Here is a 15,852-nt window from a genome sequence, read left to right on the forward strand (position 1 = left end):
CTTTGATGAATAGGAAGTTTTTTAAAAGAACAGTGTTTATTTGAAATTGATTTTTTTGTAATACTGTTTGTCTTTCTTTACTGTCACTTTTGATCATTTTAATCCTTCCTTGCTGAAAAAGATCAATTCCTTAATCTTATTTCTTTCTTTGCATCTTGTTGATACATCTCACTGTTTCTCTACATCACTTTTAAGACATTTATAGGTTGACTATTTAAAATAAAAGGCATCCATTGTCTCCCATAAAGCACTTTGTACATCGCTGTAAACTCGGCGAACAGTAAAACGAGTCCCGCTTGGTTATTAAAATGTAGAACCTCGGTCAAAAGCGCTACAAAATCGCCCACCAACCAAAGCCTATTCATCTCCACCCACCTCCAGCACACTGCATAAGAAGTCGTTTTTAGAAAAGGCCAGATAGGCGTAAACATCAAAGCGAAGTAAAATAATGTGCCGAATCAACACCCAGCCATCGTAGTCTGTGTAAAAGTCACTTTCACCCTCAACCTTCAGAATCATATAACACTCCTGAGCCAGTCATTCATCTGCAAGCTTCAGCAGTATCAGGAAGTTCATTGTGTAACGCTCGGTGTCCCACCGGATTTTGCGGTAATTACATGAAACGAATATCTTAATTGTATGAACGTGTCTGATAGCTGTATATTTGTCCTGGGTGTAGTTTATATTCCTGGAACTCTTGACACTCTCTCTCTTTCTCTCCGTCTTTCCCTGTAGATAATGAAATCGAGCTTTGCGGTATCCTTGCCATATCCTTTCTATTTCCGTTGGTGGTTTTTCGCTAGGGAACTTGGAGTATTGATATGCGAACTGTCAGAGCTCAAGTGATACCCTCCGGAGGACAGCTCTTTGCATACATGTCCCTTCAGGTTATAATCTGTTATGTTAATATTACTTTAATGTGCTTTTATACCTTGTGCGCCTTTGTTGAAAACTAAAAAAAAAGAGGACAAGCCAGCCATCTGCTTGCTTCCACACGTTTGGGAGATTGCAAGGGTCCTCATCTGTCTGCAGGAAAGGGTACAGAACCCATCAGAAAAGGTCACAATTACGGCGGAAGAAAGTACAAAGAGACAAATTCCCTCATGCCAGGTCTTTTCCAGCTATGAGGATAGAAAACCACCGAAGAGAAATCTGTCTCTGACTGTGAGAGTTTGTTGCTAATGATGGTTGGAATTGAAAGACAATGAGGAAACCAGACATCCTACTCACCTCTTTTCAAGAGTCTCTTTTCAAGGAAAGGGAGTTTCAGCAGTTGGCCTTGTGGGATGTGAGCAGTAGTTAAGTTAAAAGACTTTTTTGAAAACACAAGCCTGTTACAGCACTATATTAACAGTATGTTAGATGACACTAAAATGACTCACTGGTAAGTATTTAATCAAAAGACTAGTATAAAAACAATATATTTATAGGCAATGGCTCAAAAAGTATTTGGACACTTTTGGATACTTAAGTGAGACTTTGAATGTCACTGTATAAGATGCAAACAAACCAAGTGACATCTGCAGTTTATGTTAACCTTTCTGTGCAACTAACTTTTAATAAACGGACCAGGTGATTTTTGGGGATGTATAAAGCCAGTTTCTCTCTAGTTTGTACAAGTGAAACAACTTCTTGTCTTTTTTTTTTGCTTGATTATGTTGTTACAAAATGCTCATATTTATATTTAACTCATATTTAACTTTTTTTTTTTTAATAAACATGTAACCTAGTAATATTTTTACTTGGGTTATATTATATTGCGATGATATTCTATATTTTTCATATACACAGTTGGTAAGAGTTTTAAAATGTTTTTAAAGGAAGTCTCTTATGCTCACCAAGGCTGCATTTATTAGATTCAAAAATACTGTAAAACTTATATTGTATTGCAATTTATAATATTTACTCCTGTAATTGCAAAGCTAAATTTTCAGTCACATATTCCTTCAAAAAATATTGTGATGTACTGATTTGGTGCCCAAGAAACATTTATTATTATCAATATTAAAAACAGTTATGCTGCCGTTTTGATGCATTTGTTCTGGGACTTGTTGATGAATGGATCGTTTAAAATAACTGTTTATTTGAAATAGATTTTATGTTAACATTATAAATGTTCCTACTTTCACTTTTGATCAATTTAATGCGTCCTTGATGAATAAAACAAAACAAAAAACTTATTTTTGACTTATTGAACTTGGTGATTATTTTAACTTGCAATATGACTACAACAATGGTTGCATGTCTACGAAATTATTAGTCATTTAAGCAACTGCAAGAATAAACATATGTGTGCTGTTTTTGTTTAAAAAAATAGAAGTCTTTGTTATTTAGGCAAAGTTTAAATGTAATTTACATTATTATTTTCCCAGGGATTTTTAGTTCAAGATTTTGGTGTTCAGTCGATGACTGAAAAATAAAACACTTTTCACAAAAAAAAAAAAAAAAAATCTGTGCAAAACACTGACATCAGAGTACATTTTGCTACTTAAAAATGAGCATATTACAGTGTGCCAAGATAGGCTACCAAATCATTTCGACATCACAGGTAGTTCATTTAAGTATGGATTTGGACAAACTAATTGGTTTGTAAATACAATGTGGCTGAAAAAATCATGTGTGAAGCAGGGGAGGGGTTTCGTTGAGTTAAGAATAGCCTACATGCGCTTTGAGAGGAGACAGGCAACAGTTCGGACAGCAGACCTCACTGTGTCTCCAGCAGACCACATCGCTTCCCACTGTCTCCTTTCACCACGGCATTTACTGGAACCGAGCTTGATTTAAAGGTAAGGAGATCGATTTCATTTCTGCAATGTATTTATTCAGATATAAATGTTATGTTTAACACATCTAAATATCTGACTGATGATATGTTTTATAGTGCGGTAATACGGGGACGCGCCAATACGCGCCATGCGTTTGCTGCGTTTTGAGTTATCCTGCGAATCACTTACCTGAAGGACACTTGTGTTCCTTACGCTATTCTATAGCCTTACAATATCGTTCCTCCGTGATCCTGTGAATTATGAATCAGTCACGACCGAGTTTTTCACAAGTTTAAGCTCGTAGATTTGTTTGATGTGGCGTTCTATCATGTAAGTGACAGTACCCTGTGCGTATCCGATCTGGTATGCGTCGCGCAGGGCGCGTTCTTGCAAAAAGACGTCGACAACGTTCTTCCGATGCGTTTTTAAAAGTTGTACTGTTTTTAACAGTTCTGCCTTCTTAAAGAGACAGTCTATACCAAAATTAAAATTCTGATCATTTCCTCAATCTCACGACGTACGAAATCAGTATGGCTTTATTCTCTATTTTAAATCTCCAGTCACTACTCACTTTCATTGTATGGGGAAAGAAGAATGGAAAACTATTCCCTTAAAACGGGAATAACGGGGGACGCGACGCACCGGCGAGAGGCGTCTGTCTGACGCATGTTTCAATGATAAAAATTGAAGCAGACAGAACGCAAGAACGCGTCCTCTGTGAACCCCAGTGCTTTATTTTGGAATATCATAGTCTGCTTTATGAGATAAGATAGACTGATACACATTACCATTGAATGTTAGGGTGTTTGTTGTGGTTACTTTTTGAAAGTCTGTCAAAATCAAATGTGCTGTATGTTCAGTAGAGATTTGAGAGAACTTGTTATGCATTCGAGATCAGGTCATAGAGGGACATATAAGGAAACATAGAGTAACATCTCTGTAGCTTTGTGTTTATTTGCACTATTTCTCAGGTTTGATATAATATCAAGTTAAAGTAGTTTATAAGACTGTTCATCCCTGAACTGTGTAAATAAACCTGTAAACATAAGTGTGTTTGTTACAAATAGAGGTATATTCATCGTCTAATTGTGTCCAGTTGATGTACAGCTAAAAGTGCTTCAAGTCTTCCCGTCTGGTCAGCCATTATGTTTCTAGATAGGTGAAAAGATTGTGTGGATGTTTTGTATCAAAGTAAACCACATAGCCTGCTGATTCAGGTGATATAAGTTCTGTCTTCCACTCACACAATTACATTATGATTTTTTACCTCAAAACCGATTTTTTTCTCCCCTCTGTAAATCCCATGTTGTTATAAAACTTTCCCTATATTAGAGCACTTCCCAGTCTCATTTACAATTCTTAGCTCTGAATGCTTCTGGGAGAATGCTTGAGATTCCCAGGAGTATAAATACCAGAAGCTGAATAAATAATGATTAGGACAAGCAAGTATGCGCACTTGCTTTTTCTGTATGTCTGATGTCATTCTGTATAGTTGATTATTGAAGTGCAGCAGCTTCCCTTGCTATGTCTCCAGATGGTGTTGAGTGTATAACCTTCTGCTAACATCTGCTAATAAAGCAACTTTCCAGAGAGATAACTCTTAACATATCAGCCTCCCTCAACCAACGCACACACTTACCAAAGATATGATTTTGAACTGAGTATGCACTGCATTGAATATCAGGATACTGAATATCAATTTGGCTATTGGTTATTATTATCCAGTAGCTTGTGCTATGCAAGCAACATAAGTAAAAATAATATAATAAGATAGTTAATCATTTAATAGTTATTAGTTATTGTTATACAGTTATTGTTCTTGGAAAAAATGTGCCTTTATCACAATTTTGAATGGATGAAAAATCAGGGTTCAAGTTCACTGGTCAAAAATGTAGAATTAGAAAGAGTTTAAAAGTTTATCTGCCCTTCTTGGTTATGAGTGTAGATTACAAGCCACTCCAGCTGTGGGATTGAAGTCTACAGGCCTCATCTCCAGCAAGGTGATAGTGATCATAGTGATAGATGGTACACGCGCCGTGGTTGAGCACCTCCAGCAAACCGCTGTCTGCTCATGTCACAACTCACATATCATAAGCAGCTGCCTCCAGTCGGGTGTCAGTCTGCCAGTTCCCTTTGAAAACAATACATGCTTGTCATATTTAATAGGATTCTTAAATGTTAGAAGGAGTCTGTGATTGTGTTACATTTATACTGTGTACAATGATCCAGATGCAACAGATTCTTCAATATACAAGTATTAACCCTATAAAGGCCACTGTGTCATATTTGATATGTAATTTTCAAAGGCCATTAAATGAGGACATAAATGCATAAACAACATCTCCAGAACTGCTCTGAGAGTACTTTATGAGTATTTTACCATTTAATTTGAGTCAAACTATCATCATATCTTATACACACAGAAATTTAAAGGTCCTCATTGCAACCTGTCAAAAAAAGTTAGGTTTAACTTGAAGAAATTGTCAGAAATATATTACTATTGTACAGTAGAATATATGTAGCACTACTACTACTAAGATTATTAAAACTTTTTTCAAGGAATAATCACACAATAGATGCATTAAATGTTTAATGCCAGAAAAAAAAAAAAAAACACAACACAGAATTTTTGGGAAGAAAAAAAAAATTCTAAAAAAAATTTTGAATAAATTAAGTTGTTTTTTTTTGCATTCAAATAATTAGACATGCTTAAACACAGAATTTGGTAACAATACAAACAAAACGTAAGAAAAAATAAATGAGGAAAAAAAACAAATCCAGAAAATTAAAAAGAAATCTGAATTTAGAAAAAATAAAACCAAAATTGAAATGAATTTCATAGGGGCCTAGCCCTGTAATCTGATTGCCTTTTAGTATAATTCTAAAAAAGGTCCACCAATTTGTTAGTAGTATTTTAAGATTTATAATTACTAAACGAAGCAACAGGTTTACTTAATTAGAGAGAAAATAAAAGTAAAATGTGAGCTAAATCTGGCTTTTAAAGAGCTTTTATCATACAACTAAGCATTTAAATATAATCTTGCTAAAATGTATTATTGCGAGACACAGATTGACAACTGATATTCATATGCATTTTATTTTAGTATCTGCTATAATGTTATTAAAATCTCATTGATTTACAATACATGCTTTTAGAACTTCATCCTAATCTTTGGTCATATGAATTTTAGCAATTGTACAACCTTGTATATTTGTGCTCAGTTTGGGCCTCTGAATAGATTTGTGTTGTTTTTATTCTCAAGTATTAGCTCTATATCCCCGTATATCATTCTATATGAGCCATGAAAGCCTGATCTATCAAATATGTCAAAAAATAGATTTTCTGACTTTTATTTCATATGTCAGGCCTTACAGGGTTAAGATGTATTGGATCCAGCATGTGTGTAGATGTGGACCCAGATATGCATTTTATGTGACATTTAGCAAGCTTTTCCCATGGGCGCTGATATGATATGCTTAAGGAGGACGTTTGAAGGTACTTGGAGAGGACATTTAGCTAGTTTTGCAAGAGATGTGATTCCGCTGCCCTAAAAGCCAAAATATTTTAGTACAAAAATCACAGAAAGTTACGATTTATAATGAAACACCCTAATAAAAGGCATTTTCCTCAAAGAAAGGCGTTTCTGTTTCTATTAGAACAAAGTTTGGCGCTTTCCAAAGTGTTTCCCAAGGTGAGTTTTGAAAAAGGAGATGCTTTAATTGGTTCATGTTGAGACAAATAGTTTTTCCGGTAGAGTTATGGAGAGGGTGCCAGACATGCCGTGTCCACACCTTGGTTTGATTTGTTTTGAAACTGTAATTTGCTTTTCTCAGCAACTTTTTTTTTTTGGCGCCCCCCACCCTTTCAGTCACTTGCTCCGTTTTAATGCTTCTTGGCAGTACGCGCAAGGTTCATGAATAAATCAGAGCCCTCACTGTCAATGCTTAGAGCAAGAGGGAATGGAATTATCATGTTCCGTACAGTTTTCATCCGAAAAGTACTTTCATCATTCTTCTCTTCCCCTCGTGCTAAAAATATTGCGAGCGGTTAATGCCACAGTACGTTAGGAAATCACGGCTTATTGGCAGCTTTATAAATATTAACCTGCGTCGTATTTTTATTCATCCAAATAATAGCATTCGTTATTCATTAAAAGTCCAGGGCTTGAACCGAATGGCAACTTTTTGAGAAGTCACACAATTTCTTTCCTGTGCGAAGGCTTTTGAATTGTCCTCTGCCAGTGGTCTATTTTCAACTGTACATCCTTTGAGATTACTGTGGTATCATCCTCCTGAAAAGGAAGGTTTGATTTATGGTCCTGAGGAAGAGAAGGAGCTCGTGAAAGGCTTGCCATTGTTCTTCCTAAACAATAGTATTACAATAGGACGTGTTTTACAATGCATTTCTGTGTTCACATTTTTAAATGGTTGCAAAATCTTCTCTGATATCTCAGAGAGTAGCACCAAATTGGAATTATCGGGAGTAGAAATGCTCTAGTAAACAATCATGGCACCAGTGAAGTATGGGTAAAGAACCATGGCACCATAATTAAGAGTACAGCTGCAGGCTAAAGTGGATTTACTGTCTTAAAATGCTTTTGAAGTCTTGTAACAGATTTGGTTTAGAATTTATAACCATATTTGCCATAATTTTGGCTTTGTATGGCCATTAAAGTCGGGAGAACTTGTAACTCCTCTCACACAATGGCGGCTGTTGCTTCAGGGGTCCATGAGTAAAGTTCAAATTGAAGGATATACCCACCGAGTGTTTCTAAGATTTGCATGCAAATTTCTCCCTCTAGCCTAATGATTTTGCTCTAACAACTATTCAGGGGCTTGCGAGGCTCATTTCAACCTTTAAAGAGTTTACCGGCTCATCTTTGGGATGCGTAGCCAGCAGTGACAACCGGAAGAGCGCCTTTGGAATTCTTTAGAAAGTCTTTCTTAATTATTTGCGGTGCAAATAATGTATGTTAAGAGGATTATAAAGTTTCCTGTTTAATTTTCATCGCATTATTGGTGCATTATGAGTAGAAAACAAAGTTAAGTTGCAAACTTAAAAAGTTTCTTTATGTTATTAAACATTTCAAATGGAAATTAGTCATACTGCATTGCAAATATACTTCAGAAATCAATATAATGCATTGGTTTTGTTGCTTTTAGAAGCAGATACAGTTGGATTTTGTGTGTGTAAGTGTGTGTGTGGGGGGGAATGGCCGTTGGCTAATATAGTTGACTCTCATGCATGGTTTGTGGTAACTGAATGCGTATGAATCACTCTGCATCTTTATTAAACATGCAAGTGCAACAACGTAGACTCATAAATGTTTCAGTGCGCCATTTCTAGTGAAGTTACTGGAACATAAAAACTGTTGCTGAAATATCCTCTGTGGCTGGGCTTTCTCACAGGGTGTCTGACCCTTTTTAAACTTTATGCATGTTTTAGATGTCTAACAAACAAAGGCCATTCATAATGTAGTCCCATCAGAGCATGCATATAACACTGCAAGACACTGATTTTTCTTGTATCTGTTTGTGTTCCAACAAACGTTATCTAAAGCATTCACGCCGCACAATCCCTGCATCCCACAACAATGTACAAAAATCAACTATGTGCCAGTCAAAATGTCATGCCAGTCATCGAGCTTAGCTGCATTTCAGCGGATCGGAATGGATATGTGTGAACCTGCGTGCTATTTTTGTGTGTAGGTTAATTCGTCCAACCTTTTTGTAATGCAGTCATCTTCAGCACAAGTATTAACATCACATTAACTCCGAATGAAATTTCTGAGCTTCACTCCACTGCGGAGCGACGGGGATGTAATTGAGAAAAATCCCACAGGAAACGGTTGGAAAACTGCTAGTCTCGTATTAACTTTTTTCATCTCTTGCAGCAAATAGCTTAATGTACCATTGCGAAAGGGAGGCTTCATTCATTTCAGTGATTCCCCATGTTACGACTCGGCTCCAAATGTCCAAATCAATCAGCGTGGTGTGTGATGAAGACGATGAGCTTCTATTTGACATATTTTGTCGAGACAAATTCCATGTCTGCGGAGGTAAATTCCAGCATCATCATGGGGTTGAATTACTGAATCCATTCTGCAAAAGTAGACTGATGCTAGTCTGGTCATGATTCGCTTTACTGCTACTTTTTTCTTGTCTTTACTGATGAAGTAGCCATTAAAGATACATATTTTCGAAATCGATTAGCCAGTGGGTTGCCTGTACAACTAGTTGACTGAGGAAAACCCAACATATTTGATTGGCTTCAGGTTGCTGATCAGCTGTGTTTCTTTGTGGGTGTAAATATAAAATGATTAAAGAAGGCTAGACAGGAGGCTGAAAACCTGGGATAGTTCATCCAAAAATAAAAATTCTCTCATTAATTACTCGCCCTGATGTCGTTCCAAACCCGTAAGACCTTCATTCATCTTTGAAACACAAATTGAGATGTTTTTAATGAAATCTGAGAGCTTTCTGACCCTGCATAGACAGCAGAGCACATACCACGTTCAAGGCCCAGAAAGGTAAGGATAAATTAATATAGTCTATAAAATCCCTGCTGGAAAACTAGCCTAGGCTGGTTTTAACTGGTCATAGCTGGTTAGCAGGCTGGTTTTAGAGGGGTTTTGGCCACTTTCCCAGCTCTCAGCTGGTCAAGCTGGGAGACCACCAGCTAAAACCAGCCTGGCCAGGCTGGGAGACCAGCTACTTCCAGCTTAAACCAGCTAAGACCAGCCAACCAGCCTAGGTTTTCTTCAGCAGGGACAGTCCATGTGACATCAGTGGTTCAACCTTAATTTTTTGAAGCTATGAGATTACTTTTTTCAGCAAAAAAAAAAAAAAAAAAAAAAAAAGCCTAAGCTGGTTTTAGCTGTTTTTTCAGCAGGGTTATTCAACAATTTTGTCTTTTTTCGCGTAAGTCCTTAATGCGTGTTTACAAGACTGATGCAAGAGCTGGTGTTCTGATGTAGAATGTCCATCTCTCTTAGATCAACATCTGGATACTTTGATTTAAATAAGCAGGGTCAGGCAAAAATTGCATGTCATCTTCATAAAATTACGGCTGAACCACTGATGTCACATGGACTTTTTTTTTTTTTTTACAATGTCCTTACTACCTTTCCAGGCCTTGAATGTGGTAGATGCGCTGCTGTCTATGCAGGGTCAGAAAGCTCTCGGATTTCATCAAAAATATCTAAATTTGTGTTCTAAAGATGAACGAAGGTCTTACAGGTTTGGAGGGTACATGAGGGTGAGTAATTATTGACAGAATTTTCATTTGTGGGGAACTATCCCTTTAACTTGAGATATCATATATACACACAATGTATGATTAAAATGATATTCTATTCAATAACTCTGTCTTTGTTTGGTCTATTACATTTCTTGCGTTCAGAAAAATATGCTGTGAACCCAATTAATGTGCACTGATACATACTTGAGTCATTCAGGTTTAAATAATGTGACTGTATGCAATAGTATAGACTCCATCTGTTGCCAAGCAGTGAGTGTATTCATTTTAATCATATGGCTGTGACAGTCCTGTTTTTTCTTCTGAAAACCAAATTGCAAATGAATGAAACATTGCACACATGGAGCTCGAACAAACAGAATGCGTTAGAGACACCCGTAAAGTAGGTTAAGCATTCTCTAAAATGTGAATCTGGAAGATTAGGAAAGTGCTGTCTGTAAGAAGTGGCATGATCATGAACCAGAGCGCAAGGTTTCATCCTTATCTTCTCTGTTTTTCCCTTGCATTCTTATTCTTTTTAAGTCATATTCGGTTTTATATTTTTGAGTCCATATATAGTTAGCTCTCTTGCGGTTTGCAGATCTCTCTGCGGTTGCAGCACCTCATAAGCTAATTATAGAGTAATGTTGTCTTAAGCAGTAATTTTTGAGTACGAGTAATGCATGTAGCTACAGTAGGTGTGTATCACATGTGTCTCTGTTTTGCACATTTAGCTGATAGCTCATAAATAGCAAAATCTGGCACTCTAATTCAAACCTGGAGTAAAACCAGGAAACAAAGAAGAACAAGAACAAGAGGAAAACAAAGAACAAGCTATGATATACAATAAAGAAAAAAATAATTAATGGTAAAGTTCTCAGCTTGGGACCCTAAAAGGTTTGGAGGGCCCCCTGCTGGCCGCAGGTCAAATCGAAAGAGTCATTCTGTGTTCTGATCTTTTTTTACATAGTAATTTAACACGCAACCAGCTAATCAGGACTTACAATAAATCATGTCACAAATCCCTCAGCGGTTTGCAGTCTAAGGTTACCATATGACAAACACAGAAAATACACCGGAATTGGTTAGTTTATTAAGTGATTTGGTGTTTTTGTATCCATCTTCTGTCGTGTGCTTTTTGAAAGATGAAGCAAATTAGCACTCATAGCGGTGGACGGCTCTCATGGATCAATATCCACAGCCATTACAGAGCCCACTGGTAAGGAATTGCACGCAGACCTGAATTTTGCTTGTGGCATAATAATGAAATATCAACAGGAACTCGTCAGATTGACTCTTGCATGACGTTTCGTCATGTTGACGGGACGATAAAATCTGATCGGTCCTGCCTGTTTAGTAGTAAAAAAATATTAGATGATCTGATCAACTCAAATTGGGTTAGCATACGACATCTCAATCAATAGCTTAGGCTAAAGTCCCGAAACGCATGTTAGAGAGAGGTTTAAAAAGTCACCGTCATGATTAAAGCTGTACACACTAAATAGATTTCTAATGAGCTGTTTCTCTGATGGACTGTTTACATCTGCAATAAAGCGAAACCTGTCCCTCTTAGTGCTAATCATTCAAACAGAGAATTTGCACACTGAAATGCAGTAAGAGAGTGTGTGTGTGTGTGTGTGTGTGTGTGTGTGTGTGTGTGTGTGTACCTGGTATTCATCACGTTGTGGGGACCAAATGTCCCCACAAGGATAGGAATACCAGTAGATTTTGACCTTGTGGGGACATTTCTCAGGTCCCCATGAGGAAACAGGCTTATAAATAATGCACAATGAGTTTTTTTGATGCAGTAAAAGTATGCACAATCTCCTGTGAGGGCTAGGTTTAGGTGTAGGGTAGGTGTAGGGCGATAGAAAGTATGTGTGTGTGTGTGTGTGTGTGTGTAAGAAAGAGTGTTGATTATCCATGACTATTAGTGCCGCAGCAATGGTCTTATGGTGCCATTTCACTTGACAGCTGAGAGGAAACAGGACAAATTCACTAAGAATGAATTGCTGATAGTGTTATTTTCACATTCTGTCAGTTGTTTTAACTCCAGATTCACTAAAGGAATTTACTAATCATGAAACGTCGCAGTCACAACCAGAAACTTGATGATGAATTTCATTTTGTTTATGATGTGAAAATAGCTATTGAAGGGAGACATTTGTTGGAAAATGGTTGTTTTTCAGAAATATTTGACCGCTGAATGCCACAATTGACCAATCATAATTCACATACATTCTTAAAAATATAGGTGCTTCAAAAGGTTCTTCAATCAATGCCATAGAAGAACCATTTTTGGTTCCACAAACAAACATTCAGTCAAAGGTTCTTACCTTTTTTATAATCTGAAGAACCATATTTGCCACAAAGAAGCTTTTTTGTGAAACAGAAAGGTTCTTCAGATGTTAAAGGTTCTTTATGGGACCATTTAGACAAAAATGTTCCTCTATGGCATCGTGAAGCACCTTTATTTTTTAAGAGTGTAGTAGGTCTTGTTATATTGTCATTCTCCTACATCTAGATATAATTTGATAAATATATGATCATTTACATAGAAGTGGAGTGTGTTTCTGCTACAAAGAACAACAGTTGCCTCATTTAAATAGGATAGTTCACACGGATGGAAATGCAAAATCTGTCATTGTTTACTCCAAACCTGCCCCCCCCCCCCAAAAAAAAAATGATATTCATCTGTTTTTAATGTCATTTTATTTATTTATTTATTCATCTTCATACAATGAAAGCCAGTGCAGTCAATTTTTGTTTTGGACCCCATTGACTGTCATAATATAAAAAAACACATTCTTCAAGAAATCTTTTGTGTTCTGCAGAAGAAAGAAAAGCATGTGGGTTTGGAACGACATGAAGGTGAGTAAATGATAACAGCATTTTCATTTTTGTATGAACTATCAGTTTAAATATTCACTCTGTGGCGTTATCTCTTGGTAGACTCGTAAATTTTGAACAAAAAAGTGTTGCAACTTTTTATTGAAGTACTACCACATCTCGTATTCCATATGGTCTTTGACATTTTCTCTGGCCTATCTCGAGCTGTAGTCTGCATGCTCCATTCATCAGCACCCGCTTGTTCTATCGTCAAAATGTCTCCAGTCTTTATTTTCCAAGGCAACACAATGTTCCACCGAAGTGAAAAATAACTCATGACATCTGTGATTATTCCAAACCTTTAAACTGTCTTTTTCTATTACACTTGCATTGGCGTGATTGATTTAACTTTATCTTCAGGGCCACAACGTGCCTTCGTTTTCTCCGCAGTCGGCTTGTTTATGTTTGTAGTGGTTTGGGGAAGCCTTTTTCTCTTTCTCCTTTGCACCGGAATGGATTCATAATGTGGCCCAAAAGCATGACAGGCTTGGCTTTGCGAAAAGAAAAGGCTTTTCTTTCTCTTTCTGTTGCTGCCAGCACTTCTGGTTCAAGACCTTTGTAGTAGCCTTCATTTCACTGATTTATGCATTGTGGTTTCACTGAGGTGTAATGAAAAAAAAAAAGCTCAACACAAAGGAAAAAATAGATAGAAGACAGGTAGAAACGGGCATATCTAAGCAATGCTCTGGGTTAGTTGAAAGTGTGTCCTGTAAACACAGGTAATTCTGAGGATCTACCGTCCTGCCATCTTCACCTTCACGTATATAAATCACAATCTGATCTTTTTTTGCTTAAGAGATAGTGGCCGTAATGCAGTCCCCAGCTGGTATTGAACCAGAACACAATGTTCTTGGCAAGGGGATCCTGATTTCCCAACATGGACCTGCGATTGCAGTCCATAAATCATTTGGATCGCCTAGTTGGAAGTGCCTCCTCCCTTTATTGGACACATTGTTTATTGTGCACCAACTTTGTCATTGGTATTGTCCCTGCGAGAAGTTGTAACCGCTTGTGGCGTTGCCTGAATATGCTGAACTATATTGCCAACGCTATTCGTCTTCGCATTGCACGTATCGACTTTATATTGTAACACAGAGAAAAAAAACAGTTATGTTGGGTTAGCCGCTGGAGCTTATTTAGATTGGCTCTCGAGGAAGTTAATAACTGACTTCTGGGTTAAGACCTTCTAAATCCCTGGTGAGGATGACAGTCTAGTCCAATGATGAAATCTGGGAGAGATGCTGGATCCAGGATGGATGGTCTGTGAGCACAAGGTCTTGGAGACAATGGTAGCTCACGTTCCACTGGGGTACGGAGATGATGGCTCATTTTCGGCATGGCTTCACAGAGTAGAAGCTCATTATTTTGTGCTTGAGAGAATCTCACAGATGGAGACTCATTCTCAGGTTTAATGTGGATGTACTAAAGGACGGGTCTTGTACGAGATTCCCACGGGAGAATTTTCATGGGTGAGTGGGAGTTTTTGAGAACAGGCTACAATCTACCGTTATGTGGAATGCGTCCCAGTGTGTGCCAATTAGACCGTAATCTACCCGCATGAGGGGGAGAAAATTATTAAAGGAGACATTAAAGTGGCAGAGGGCCAATGAAGGAACTTGGGGCTTAACAAGTTAACAGCTAAGGGCGACAACACCGCTGATAACTGGAGTGGATATATCTCTAATAATGTATGTTGAAAGCGAGGTTCTCCTCACTGATGAGCCACTTGCTGTTGTTTGTTTTATTCTTGACCATGTTTCAAATATATGATTACTGTGCAATCATTCCAGTTCTCATGGCCATAAACAGGTTTTCAGGACTTAAAATGGTGCTGGCTAATTTGAAAGAACTATAATTTCAGCCTTAGCAGAAACGTAATGTTAGTGTTCTAATTTCTACTCATCACATTTCCATTTACAGACATACAATTAGTCGACGGGCTTGAATCAGTCACTGAGGTAAATTGTTTATCTGGCAGAGTGTCACTTGAATATGCTTAACTGGCCACTTTAGTCAAGCGGTATGGCTGTGATTGGATTTAATATTCAAACTGATTGTGAGGATGAAGAGAAAAGACACTTTACTTTCGGTAGCAGGAGTAGTTCACTTCCTGAACAAAAAATGTACAGATAATTTGCTCACCTCCTTGTGAACCAAAACGTTCATGTCTTTCTTTCTTTAGACAATATGAAAGTATGTTTCTTGAAGAAAACATTTCAGGATTTCTCTCCATATAATGGACTTCAATGGTGCCCCCGAGTTTGAACTTCCAAAATGCAGTTTAAATGCAGCTTCAAAGGGCTCTAAACAATCCCAGCTTATCTAGCAAAATGATTGGTCACAAACTGACAATTTATATATTTTAACCTCAAACACTCGTCTTGTCTATGTCTGTGTGAACTGTTCAAGACAGTTAGGGTATGTCGAAAAACTCCCATCTCGTTTTCTTCCCCAACTTCAAAATCGTCTTACATTGCTGCAGAAGTACCGACCCAGGGTTTACAAAGTGAACATGCAAAGAAGATCAAACCCCCTTTACAAAAAAAAAAAAAAAAAAAAAAAACATAAAACAGCAATGTAGGAAGATTTTGAAGTTAAAGAAGAAAACAAAATGGTATTTTTTAACTGTATTGACCCGGATTACAGACTACGCATGTGCATCGCAGAGACGAGACTAGGTGAGCATTTGAGGTTAAAATGTATATAAATTGTCAGTTTGTTTGAAAAATACCAGATCGTTTCACTAGATAAGACCCTTCTTCCTCGACTGGGATCATTTAGAGCCATTTGAAGCTGCATTTAAACTGCATTTTGGAAGTTCAAACTCTGGGGCACCATTGAAGTCCACTATATGGATATAATTTCTAAAATGTTTTCCTCAAGAAACATAATTTCTTTATGACTGAAGAAAGAAAGACATGAACATCTTGAATGACAAAGGTGTAAATTATCTGTACAAAT

General features: G+C 37.3%; 1 protein-coding gene across 1 annotated transcript in view; it reads left to right on the plus strand.

The window, feature by feature from the left end:
- Positions 1-2,646: 2,646 nt before the first annotated feature.
- Positions 2,647-15,852, plus strand: part of cntn6 (contactin 6) — a 120,166-nt gene continuing 106,960 nt past the window's right edge. The window contains exon 1 of the mRNA XM_073851635.1: positions 2,647-2,786. The gene's annotated coding sequence lies outside the window, so the exon portion shown is untranslated. The remainder of the gene's footprint in view (positions 2,787-15,852) is intronic.

Source organism: Garra rufa, chromosome 12, assembly GCF_049309525.1.
Source record: "Garra rufa chromosome 12, GarRuf1.0, whole genome shotgun sequence".
NCBI classification, from domain to species: Eukaryota; Metazoa; Chordata; class Actinopteri; order Cypriniformes; family Cyprinidae; genus Garra; species Garra rufa.